The 13283-nt window shown below is 47.2% G+C and overlaps 1 protein-coding gene across 1 annotated transcript in view; it reads left to right on the top strand.

Annotated features, from left to right (window-relative positions):
- EPHX2 (epoxide hydrolase 2) overlaps positions 1-13283 on the top strand; it is a 634386-nt gene that overhangs the window by 39897 nt on the left and 581206 nt on the right. The gene's annotated exons all lie outside the window — the stretch shown is intronic.

The following is a 13283-nucleotide window of genomic DNA, read 5'->3' as shown; positions in this document are numbered from 1 at the left end:
GAAGACTGTAAAACTTTTGGTTAAGTACACAAACTCTTCTTGTAGGGCATCAGGGCTTTATACCTTGCTGTAGATTGAATATCCTCCTTGTCCTTTCAAAAGATATATTTTCTTCAGTCCTCCACCTTCTCTCACAAGGTATGTATTTCCCATAATCCTCCGGGTTCCTTCTCTGGGTGTTTGGTTCAGTCCTTGGGGAATTGATAGTCATACTTTATCCCTCCTAGTTCACTGGCCTGCACTCCTACTTTTATCCAAATGTCTGCTCAGCCAAGTTCCAGTACCCTGCAGGGAAGGAGTGGGGTTTTCAAGGTCTGTCCAACACTCCCCCTGCTTTCCACTTTGTTTTGAAAGTGTGTATTATATATAGGGCCAGTAAAGATGTCCCATTCATTTTTTCTTTCTGGTAAGCTTGGCAAAGACAAATGTTGTTGTTGTGGCTTAATCTGCTCCGATTGAGAATGTTTTTGTCGTTCTCCAGTGGTCACATCCCTATTTAAAAGAAGCCCTGCTCCTTTCTCACCAGAGTTCTGTATGTGGCATTTTGGGGATGGTGTGACCACTCTTAGTTCACCCCCTCCTGGGTAGAAAGCCTTGTTCCCACCTCACCAAGTCCCACTGCCCTACTTGCCACGGGAAATGGCACAATAGGTATTTCACTAGTGGTGCATCACCAGCACAGCCTATCTCCTGCTTAGAAGGAGATGCTTTCCAGGTGACTGTGTAACTCGGCTTAGCATTGAACATAAAAGAATTTTTGAAGAAAAGTTCCTGAGCAGGTAAAGTTCAGTGGGCAAGGCAGCTGGCGGTATCCAAGGAGGAGGCATCAGCGTAGGGTAGGACCTGAGGTACACATGGCAGGCCTCAACCAGCAGGGTAGTCCTCTGGGAGTACAAGGCAGTCGTTCTGGTGCCTCTGCAGGTCCAGGAGTGTACTGAAGAGTACCTGGTTCCAGCCTTAGACATGGGGGGATTTTCTAGGCTTCTGCCACATCTAGTTCTGGAAAGTTCTTCTTTTCCCTTGCCGGGTCCAAGAAGTCTGGAGTGACAAAAGACTAATGGCAGATTTCTTTGTATGTATGCTGTGGGCAGCCCTTTGAAATGTAAGTGGAGCAGGGAACAGAACCACCCCAACCTTCCTGTCAGAATGCCCCATCCTGCCCACGCTGAAGCCCTATTGTATCACTGTCTGGGAGCAATGCACAAAGCCTAACTGCAGGGTCATGTGACCCAGGACCCTAGCAATAAGCACCTAATGGTTATCCAATCCCCAAGTGCTTGTATCCTGTCCATGGAGGACCTGACTTGGCAGTTCGGAGTGGACCGCTTCCACAGGGAGCAGGGTCATGACTGATTTGCATATGGCTGGGTCTGAACTGGGGTGATGTGGCAAGCAAAAAAACAATGGGTAAAACCCAGATCTGTGGCTGGGGGTGAGTGTTTGAAAACTTTCAACACTCTGTCCATCATTTTATTTTGTGATATTGCTAAGAGCGCCCTAAGTGGCTAGGGTATGCCCAGAAGTGGGTCCCTTGCTTGCTTTGCCACTGGATTCAAGCTAGCCTGGCTGATGAAGGGGGATACCCTGAAACCGTTCCCATGATGCTTGTATCCTATCCAGGGAAGACCTGGCTTGGCAGTTCGGGCTGGATTGCTCCCATAAGGAGCAGGGTCAAGACTGATTTTCATATGGCTGGGTCCGAACTGGGGTGACGTGGCAAGTGAAATAATGATGGATTAAACCCAGATCGGTGAATGGGGTTGAATGTTTGAAAAGTGTCAACACTCCATCCATCATTTTATTTTTTGATGTTGCTATGAGCACCCTAAGTGGCTTGGGTATGCCCAGATGTGGGTCCCTTGCTTGCTGCACCACTTGATTCAGGCTAGCCTGGCTGATGCAAGGTGATACCCTGAGACTGGTCCCAGGATGTTTGTATCTTGTCCAGGGAGGATCTGGCTTGGCAGTTCGGGCTGTACTGCTCCCATAGGGAGCAGGGTCAAGACTGATGTGCACATGGCTGGGTCGGAACTGGGTAGACGTCGCAAGCAAAATAACGATGGGTTAAACCCAGATCTGTAACTGGGGGAGAGTGTTTGAAAACTTTCAACACTCTGTCCATCATTTTATTCTGTGATATTGCTAAGCGCCCTAAGTGGCTAGTGTAAGGAAATGCCTCCTTGGCATGGTTACCCCCTGACTTTTTGCCTTTGCTGATGCTATGTTTTGAATTGAAAGTGTGCTGAGGCCTGCTAACCAGGCCCCAGCACCAGTGTTCTTTCCCTAACCTGTACTTTTGATTCCACAATTGGCACACCCTGGCATCCAGGTAAGTCCCTTGTAACTGGTACCCCTGGTACCAAGGGCTCTGATGCCAGGGAAGGTCTCTAAGGGCTGCAGCATATCTTATGCCACCCTGGGGACTCCTCACTCAGCACAGACACACTGCTTGCCAGCTTGTGTGTGCTGGTGAAAACAAAACGAGTAAGTCGACATGGCACTCCCCTCAGGGTGCCATGCCAACCTCACACTGCCTATGCAGTATAGATAAGTCACCCCTCTAGTAGGCCTTACAGCCCTACGGCAGGGTGCACTATACCATAGGTGAGGGCACCAGTGCATGAGCACTGTGCCCCTACAGTGTCTAAGCCAAACCTTAGACATTGTAAGTGCAGGGTAGCCATAAGAGTATATGGTCTGGGAGTCTGTCAAACACGGACTCCACAGCAGCATAATGGCTACACTGAAAACTGGGAAGTTTGGTATCAAACTTCTCAGCACAATAAATGCACACTGATGCCAGTGTACATTTTATTGTAAAATACACCCCAGAGGGCACCTTAGAGGTGCCCCCTGAAACCTAATCCGACTACCCGTGTAGGCTGACTAGTTCTAGCAGCCTGCCACACTCGAGACATGTTGCTGGCCACATGGGGAGAGTGCCTTTGTCACTCTGTGACCTGTAACAAAGCCTGCACTGGGTGGAGATGCTAACACCTCCCCCAGGCAGGAGCTGTAACACCTGGCGGTGAGCCTCAAAGGCTTACCCCCTTTGTTCCAGCACCACAGGGCACTCCAGCTAGTGGAGTTGCCCGCCCCCTCCGGTCACGGCCCTACTTTTGGCGGCAAGGCCGGAGGAGATAATGAGAATAACAAGGAGGAGTCACTGGCCAGTCAGGACAGCCCCTAAGGTGTCCTGAGCTGAAGTGACTCTAACTTTTAGAAATCCTCCATCTTGCAGATGGAGGATTCCCCCAATAGGGATAGGAATGTGCCCCCCTCCCCTTGGGAGGAGGCACAAAGAGGGTGTACCCACCCTCAGGGCTAGTAGCCATTGGCTACTAACCCCCCAGACCTAAACACGCCCTTAAATTTAGTATTTAAGGGCTTCCCTGAACCTAAGAATTTAGATTCCTGCAACTTACCGAAGAAGAAGACGGCTGAGCTGAAAACCCCTGCAGAAGAAGAAAGAAGACACCAACTGCTTTGGCCCCAGTCCTACCGGCCTGTCTCCTGTCTTCTAAAGAAACCTGCTCCAGCGACGCTTTCTCCAGGACCAGCGACCTCTGAATCCTCCGAGGACTGCCCTGCTTCAAGAGGAACAAGAAACTCCCGAGGACAGCGTACCTGCTCCAAAAAGACTGCAACTTTGTTACAGAGGAGCAGATTTAAAGACCCCTGCAATCCCCGCAAGAAGCGTGAGACTTGCAACACTGCACCCGGCGACCCCGACTCGACTGGTGGAGAAACAACACCTCAGGGAGGACCCTCCGGCGACTCCGAGACTGTGAGTAACCAAAGTTGTCCCCCCTGAGCCCCCACAGCGACGCCTGCAGAGGGAATCCCGAGGCTCCCCCTGACCGCGACTACCTGACTCTAAAATCCCGACGGCTGGAAAAGACCCTGCACCCGCAGCCCCCAGCACCTGAAGGATCGGAACTTCAGTGCAGGAGTGACCCCCAGGAGGCCCTCTCCCTTGCCCAGGTGGTGGCTACCCCGAGGAGCCCCCCCCTTGCCTGCCTGCACCGCTGAAGCAACCCCCTTACCTCCATTGAAGCCTACGTGTTTTGGGCACCACTTTGAACTCTGCACCTGACCGGCCCTGAGCTGCTGGTGTGGTGACTTTGGGGTTGCTCTGAACCCCCAACGGTGGGCTACCTTGGACCCCAATTTGAACCCCGTAGGTGGTTTACTTACCTGCAAGAATTAACATTACTTTACCTCCCCCAGGAACTGTGAAAATTGCAGTGTGTCCACTTTTAAAACAGCTTATTGTGTTTTATGTAAAAAGTATATATGCTATTGTGATTATTCAAAGTTCCTAGAGTACTTACCTGCAATACCTTTCAAATGAGATATTACATGTAGAATTTGAACCTGTGGTTCTTAAAATAAACTAAGAAAAGATATTTTTCTATAACAAAACCTATTGGCCTGGATTTGTCTCTGAGTGTGTGTTCCTCATTTATTGCCTGTGTGTATGTACAACAAATGCTTAACAATACTCCTTTGATAAGCCTACTACTCGACCACACTACCACAAAATAGAGCATTAGTATTATCTCTTTTTGCCACTATCTTACCTCTAAGGGGAACCCTTGGACTCTGTGCATACTATTCCTTACTTTTAAATAGTGCATACAGAGCCAACTTCCTACATTGGTGGATCAGCGGTGGGGTACAAGACTTTGCATTTGCTGGACTACTCAGCCAATACCTGATCCCACGACAAAATCCAAAAATTGTCATTAGAAATTGATTTTTGCAATTTGAGCTATTTTTCTAAATTCTTAAAAGACCTGCTAGGGCCTTGTGTTAGATCCTGTTTAGCATTTCTTTTAGAGTTTTAAAAGTTTGTGAAAGTTTGAATTAGAACCTAGAACTAGTTTTAGATTCTTAAAAAGTATTCCAACTTTTAGAAGCATAATGTCTAGTACAGAGATGAATGTGGTGGAACTCGACACTACCCCTTACCTCCATCTTAAGATGAGGGAGCTAAGGTCACTCTGTAAAATAAAGAAAATAACAATGGGCCCCAGACCTTCCAAACTACAGCTCCAGGAGCTTTTGGCAGAGTTTGAAAGAGCCAACCCCTCTGAGGATGGCAACACAGAGGATGAAGATAGTGACTTGGAGGGCAATTCCCCCCCTCCAGTCCTACTTAGGGAGAACAGGGCTGCTCAAGCCCTGACTCCAAACATAATAGTCAGAAATGCTGTGTCCCTCACAGGAGAGACCAACATCTCTGAAATCACTGAGGATAGGCCCAGTGAAGAGGACATCCAATTAGCCAGGATGGCCAAGAGATTGGCTCTGGAAAGACAGATCCTAACCATAGAAATGGAAAGAAAAGAGATGGGCCTAGGACCCATCAATGGTGGCAGCAACATAACTAGGGTCAGAGATTCTCCTGACATGTTGAAAATCCCTAAAGGGATTGTAACTAAATATGAAGATGGTGATGACATCACCAAATGGTTCATAGCTTTTGAGAGGGCTTGTGTAACCAGAAAAGTGAACAGATCTCACTGGGGTGCTCTCCTTTGGGAAATGTTCACTGGAAAGTGTAGGGATAGACTCCTCACACTCTCTGGAAATGATGCAGAATCTTATGACCTCATGAAGGGAACCCTGATTGAGGGCTTTGGATTCTCCACTGAGGAGTATAGGATTAGATTCAGGGGGGCTCAAAAATCCTCGAGCCAGACCTGGGTTGATTTTGTAGACTACTCAGTGAAAACACTGGATGGTTGAATTCAAGGCAGTGGTGTAAATAATTATGATGGGCTGTACAATTTATTTGTGAAAGAACACCTGTTAAGTAATTGTTTCAATGATAAACTGCATCAGCATCTGGTAGACCTAGGACCAATTTCTCCCCAAGAATTGGGAAAGAAGGCGGACCATTGGGTCAAGACTAGGGTGACCAAGACTTCCACAGGGGGTGACCAAAAGAAAGGGGTCACAAAGCCTCCCCAGGGGAAGAGTGTTGAGACATCCAAAAACAAAAATAGTAAAGAGTCTTCTACAGGCCCCCAAAAACCTGCACAGGAGGGTGGGCCCAGAGCCTCTTCACAAACCAATTTTGGGTACAAGGGTAAAAACTTTGATCCCAAAAAGGCCTGGTGTCGTAGCTGTAATCAGCCTGGACACCAAACTGGAGACAAGGCCTGTCCCCAGAAAAATACCACTTCTAACTCCACTCCAGCTAAAACTGGAATGGCCAGTCTCCAAGTGGGATCAACAGTGTGCCCAGAGCAAATCAGGTGTCACACTGAAGCTACATTAGTCTCTGAGGGTGGGGTGGATTTAGCCACACTGGCTGCCTGGCCTCCTAACATGCAAAAATACAGGCAGCAGCTCTTAATTAATGGGACAAGTGTAGAAGGCCTGAGGGATACAGGTGCCAGTGTCACCATGGTGACAGAGAAACTGGTTTCCCCTGGTCAATACCTGGCTGGACAAACTTATCCAGTCACCAACGCTGACAATCAGACTAAAGTACATCCCATGGCTATGGTAACTTTAGAGTGGGGAGGGGTCAATGGCCTGAAACAGGTGGTGGTCTCCTCCAATATCCCAGTAGACTGTTTGCTTGGAAATGACCTGGAGTCCTCAGCATGGGCTGAGGTAGAACTAAAAACCCATGCAGCCATGCTGGGTATCCCTGAACTGGTGTGTATCAAGACAAGGGCACAGTGCAAGGCACAGGGTGAAAAAGTAGAGCTGGAGTCTGGAAAAAGGGCCCAGCCTACCAAGAGAAAAGGAAAGTCAGCTGGGAAACCAGCTGCAACACAACAACAAAAAGATAACCTCTCTTCTCAGGAAGAAGTTCTGCCCTCTGAGGGAACTGAGCCCATGGAGCTAGAACCTTACCAGGTTGAGCTCTTAGGCCCAGGGGGATCCTCAAGGGAGCAGTTGTGTAAGGGGCAAGAAACCTGTCCCTCTCTTGAAGGCCTTAGGCAGCAAGCTGCTGAAGAGTCCAATGGCAAGAAAACTGGAACACATAGGGTCTATTGGGAAGATGGGCTCCTGTACACTGAGGCAAGAGATCCCAAATCTGGTGCCACTAGGAGAGTGGTAGTGCCTCAGGAATTCAGAGAGTTCATACTGACCTTAGCCCATGATATTCCCTTGCTGGGCATTTGGGACAAACCAAGACGTGGGAGAGACTAGTCAACCACTTCTACTGGCCCAATATGTCCCAGAAAGTTAAGGAGTTTTGTGTCTCCTGTACCACCTGTTAAGCCAGTGGTAAGACAGGTGGACATCCAAAGGCCCCCCTCATTCCACTTCCAGTGGTGGGGGTCCCCTTTGAAAGAGTGGGTGTGGACATAGTGGGTCCACTTGAACCTCCCACAGCCTCAGGAAATATGTACATCCTAGTAGTAGTGGATCATGCTACTAGGTATCCTGAAGCTATTCCCCTTAGGTCGACTACTGCCCCTGCAGTAGCCAAGGCCCTCATTGGTATCTTTACCAGAGTGGGCTTCCCTAAGGAGGTGGTGTCTGACAGAGGTACGAACTTCATGTCAGCATACCTGAAACACATGTGGAATGAGTGTGGAGTGACTTATAAATTCACTACACCCTATCATCCACAAACTAATGGCCTTGTTGAGAGATTCAACAAGACATTAAAGGGCAAGATCATGGGGCTCCCAGAAAAACTCAAAAGGAGATGGGATGTCCTCCTGCCATGTCTGCTCTTCGCTTACAGAGAGGTGCCTCAGAAGGGAGTAGGATTCTCACCCTTTGAACTTCTGTTTGGCCACCCTGTAAGGGGACCACTAGCTCTTGTGAAAGAAGGCTGGGAGAGACCTCTTCATGAGCCTAAACAAGACATAGTGGACTATGTACTTGGCCTTCGCTCAAGGATGGCAGAGTACATGGAAAAGGCAAGTAAAAAGCTTGAGGCCAGCCAACAGCTCCAGAAGTTTTGGTATGACCAAAAGGCTGCACTGGTTGAATTTCAACCAGGGCAGAAAGTCTGGGTTTTGGAGCCTGTGGCTCCCAGGGCACTTCAGGACAAATGGAGTGGCCCTTACCCAGTGCTAGAGAGGAAGAGTCAAGTCACCTACCTGGTGGACCTGGGCACACGCAGGAGCCCCAAGAGGGTGATCCATGTGAACCGCCTTAAGCTCTTCCATGACAGGGCTGATGTAAATCTGTTAATGGTAACAGATGAGGATCAGGAAGCTGAGAGTGAGCCTCTCCCTGATCTTCTGTCATCAAACCCTAATGATGGCTCAGTAGATGGAGTGATCTATTCAGACACCCTCTCTGGCCAACAGCAATCTGACTGTAGGAAAGTCCTGCAACAGTTTGCTGAGCCCTTTTCCCTAACCCCTGGTCAGACACACCTGTGTACCCATGATGTGGACACAAGGGACTGCATGCCTGTCAAAAACAAAATATTCAGACAGTCTGATCAAGTTAAGGAAAGCATCAAGGTGGAAGTCCACAAGATGCTGGAATTGGGAGTAATTGAGCACTCTGACAGCCCCTGGGCTAGCCCAGTGGTCTTAGTCCCCAAACCTCACACCAAAGATGGAAAGAGAGAGATGAGGTTTTGTGTGGACTACAGAGGGCTCAACTCTGTCACCAAGGCAGATGCCCATCCCATTCCTAGAGCTGATGAACTGATAGACAAATTAGGTGCTGCCAAATTCTTAAGTACCTTTGACTTAACAGCAGGGTACTGGCAAATCAAAATGGCACCTGGAGCAAAACAAAAGACAGCATTCTCCACACCTGATGGGCATTATCAGTTCACTATTATGCCCTTTGGTTTAAAGAATGCCCCTGCCACCTTCCAAAGGTTGGTGAATCAAGTCCTTGCTGGCTTGGAGTCCTTTAGTGCAGCTTATCTTGACGATATTGCTGTCTTTAGCTCCAACTGGCAGGATCACCTGGTCCACCTGAAGAAGGTTTTGAAGGCTCTGCAATCTGCAGGCCTCTCTATCAAGGCATCCAAATGCCAGATAGGGCAGGGAACTGTGGTTTACTTGGGACACCTTGTAGGTGGAGGCCAAGTCCAGCCACTCCAGCCTAAGATCCAGACTATTCTGGACTGGGCAGCTCCAAAAACCCAGACTCAAGTCAGGGCATTCCTTGGCTTGACTGGGTACTATAGGAGGTGTGTGAAGGGATATGGATCCATTGTGACAGCCCTCACAGAACTCACCTCCAAGAAAATGCCCAAGAAAGTAAACTAGACTGTAGAATGCCAACAGGCCTTTGACACCCTGAAACAAGCAATGTGCACAGCACCAGTTCTAAAAGCTCCAGATTACTCCAAGCAGTTCATTGTGCAGACAGATGCCTCTGAACATGGGATAGGGGCAGTTTTGTCCCAAACAAATGATGATGGCCTTGACCAGCCTGTTGCTTTCATTAGCAGGAGGTTACTCCCCAGGGAGCAGCGTTGGAGTGCCATTTAGAGGGAGGCCTTTGCTGTGGTTTGGTCCCTGAAGAAGCTGAGACCATACCTCTTTGGTACTCACTTCCTAGTTCAGACTGACCACAGACCTCTCAGATGGCTGATGCAAATAACACCTCAGGGAGGACCCTCCGGCGACTCCGAGACTGTGAGTAACCAAAGTTGTCCCCCCTGAGCCCCCACAGCGATGCTTGCAGAGGGAATCCCGAAGCTCCCCCTGACCGCGACTGCCTGACTCTAAAATCCCGACGGCTGGAAAAGACCCTGCACCCGCAGCCCCCAGCACCTGAAGGATCGGAACTTCAGTGCAGGAGTGACCCCCAGGAGGCCCTCTCCCTTGCCCAGGTGGTGGCTACCCCGAGGAGCCCCCCCCTTGCCTGCCTGCACCGCTGAAGCAACCCCCTTACCTCCATTGAAGCCTATGGGTTTTGGGCACCACTTTGAACTCTGCACCTGACCGGCCCTGAGCTGCTGGTGTGGTGACTTTGGGGTTGCTCTGAACCCCCAACGGTGGGCTACCTTGGACCCCAATTTGAACCCCGTAGGTGGTTTACTTACCTGCAAGAACTAACATTACTTTACCTCCCCCAGGAACTGTGAAAATTGCACTGTGTCCACTTTTAAAACAGCTTATTGTGTTTTATGTAAAAAGTATATATGCTATTGTGATTATTCAAAGTTCCTAGAGTACTTACCTGCAATACCTTTCAAATGAGATATTACATGTAGAATTTGAACCTGTGGTTCTTAAAATAAACTAAGAAAATATATTTTTCTATAACAAAACCTATTGGCCTGGATTTGTCTCTGAGTGTGTGTTCCTCATTTATTGCCTGTGTGTATGTACAACAAATGCTTAACACTACTCCTTTGATAAGCCTACTGCTCGACCACACTACCACAAAATAGAGCATTAGTATTATCTCTTTTTGCCACTATCTTACCTCTAAGGGGAACCCTTGGACTCTGTGCATACTATTCCTTACTTTGAAATAGTGCATACAGAGCCAACTTCCTACAGCTAGGGTATGCCCAGACGTGGGTTCCTTGCTTGCTTCGCCACTGGATTCAAGCTAGCCTGGCTGATCAAGGGGATACCCTGAAACTGGTCCCAGGATGCTTGTATCCTATCCAGGTAGGACCTGGCTTGGCAGTTCGGGCTAGACTGCTCCCATAAGGGGCAGGGTCAAGAATGATTTGCGTATGGCTGGGTCGGAACAGGGGTGACGTGGCAAGCAAAATAACGATGGATTAAACCCAGATCTGTGACTGGGGGTGAGTGTTTGAAAACTTTCAACACTCTGTCCATCATTTTATTTTGTGATATTGATATGAACACCGTCAGTGGCTAGGATATGCCCAGATGTGGGTCCCTTGCTTGCTTTGCCACTGGATTCAAGCTAGCCTGGCTGATGAAGGGTGATACCCTGAAAACGGTCCCAGGATGCTTGTATCCTGTCCAGGGAGGACCTGGCTTGGAAGTTCGGGCTGGACTACTCCCATAAGGAGCAGGGTCAATACTGATTTGCATATGGCTGGGTCTGAACTGGGGTGATGTGGCAAGCAAAATAACGATGAATTAAACCCAGATCTGTGACTTGGGGTGTTTGAAAACTTTCAACACTCTTTCCATCATTTTATTTTGTGATATTGATATGAGCGTCGTCAGTGGCTAGTGTATGCCCAGATGTGGGTCCCTTGCTTGCTTTGCCACTGGATGCAGGCTAGCATGGCTGATGAAAGGTGATACCCTGAAACTGGTTCCAGGATGTTTGTATCTTGTCCAGGGAGAATCTGGCTTGGCAGTTCGGGCTGTACTTCTCCCATAGGGAGCAGGGTCAAGACTGATGTGCACATGGCTAGGTCGGAACTGGGTTGACGTGGCAAGCAAAATAACGATGGATTAAACCCAGATCTGTGACTGGGGGTGAGTGTTTGAAAGGTTTCAACACTCTGTCCATGATTTTATTTTGTAATGTTACCAAATGGTTAAGACAAGAAAATGCTAACTTTCTGAAAATTCAATTTTCAGAACGGAGACTTAAAACCAGACTTTACCATTAAACAATACTTTAAAATATAGTTCATTTTAGACCAAACATGACTTTTCTACTAAGCTACTAGAGAGCCTTCAGCACCTATTGTGCCACCTACTTAAGTACCCTTTCAATCATGTCTCAGGTTTGCCTTTTGCAGCTTCTACTTTTGTTTTTAGTTGCCAATTTCACTTGGCAAGATAACCCCTTTGCCTGCCTAAAACTCACTTTTGTAATAAATAACCACTGCAGTAGGCCCCAAACAGCCCATAAGGCAGGGTGCATTGCATTTAAAAAGTGGGACATGTCAGATCAAGTTTTACATGTCCCAGTAGTGAAAAACTCACAAATTTTGTTTTTCACTGCAGTGAGGTCTGTCTCTCCCATTAGATACATTGGGTTACCCTACTACATTTATAAAGGGCTAACGTTTGTTTGGGAAGGAGTAGAAATGTAAAGTTTGGTTGGTGTCTGAAGAATGATAATTTAAAATCCTCTTTAATGGCAAAGTCATATTTCAAGTTACAATTCTGAAAATTCCATTTTCCCTTTTACCCTCCACTTTTTGCTATATCTTTTTGTTTGCCTTATTACTCTGGGCACTTTACTACTGCTGACCAGTGATAAAGTGCATAGCTTCTCCCCTAAGCACGGTAACATTGGTGAATACACCTCTGGCATATTTAATTTACTTGTAAGTCCCTTGTAAAGTGGTATACCATATACCCATGGCTGTAACCTATATGCTAAAGATGCTACTGATTATGCCACCCACACACGTAGCCTTTCAAACCTGTCTCAGGCCTGCCATTGCAGGGCCTGTGTGTGCAGTATACTGACACTTTAACTTGGCATTTAAAACAACTTGTCAAGCCTTAAACCCCTCTTTTATTACACTTAAATCACCCCTAAGGTAGACCTTAGGTAGCCCAGCAGGGTGCTGTGTAAGTAAAAGGTAGGACATGTGCTTTTAAGTTTCACATGCCCTGGGAGTGACAAACAGCTAAATTTGTTTTTCCTGCTACTCCTCTCATAGGCTATCACTAGCAAAATGGCAGTCGTGGTAGATCCAGCTGCATTGGTCAGTCACTCATGTAATTGGATTTGCGGTGCCCAGTCCTCAAGCTTTGACTGCATACAACCAGTGGACGTATAAATATAACTAACCACAAGGGGAGCACCTTAATTCAATAGATCAGATCGTGATCCAAATCTCAAGCTCTATGTTGAGCCACATCCATTTTGATGGCATGAAGTAAGATATTCAATCAAAAATTGTCCAGTACTCTGTATATTATTCAGCATTTCCTTTTATTTATTTCCTTTATTTTCATTCCATGCAGACCCAACCAACATGTTTCATTCCATTCGGGGAACTTCATCAGGGCATAATATGATGTGTTTTGTATTGTTTAGTCATTATGTTCTCTTAATTTCTAACTGATGATTCAATCTTTTTCATTTGTCACCAAGTTATTCAACAAATGTGCTGGAGTTCCAGCAGCATCTCTGCTTACCTTTCTTCATGCCATCTAAATGGATGTGGCTCAACATAGAACTTGAAATTTGGATCAAGATATGATCCTCTCATAGGCAGCCTTTGGGACTTCCTTAATACACTTTTAAGCTGTAATTCCTGATCAGAAAGGAGTACCTTTGGAATGGTAAAGATAAATCATCTTTAATAGTAAAGATGGGTTTAATATTACTATTTTAGAAATGCCACTTTTAGAAAATGGGCATTTCTGTGCTATTACTATTGTGTGTGCTTGGCACTACACGTCTAGCGTGGGTGACGGCTACAC

Source organism: Pleurodeles waltl, chromosome 5, assembly GCF_031143425.1.
Source record: "Pleurodeles waltl isolate 20211129_DDA chromosome 5, aPleWal1.hap1.20221129, whole genome shotgun sequence".
Lineage (NCBI taxonomy): Eukaryota > Metazoa > Chordata > Amphibia > Caudata > Salamandridae > Pleurodeles > Pleurodeles waltl.
This window is presented reverse-complemented; position numbering and strand designations above follow the sequence as displayed.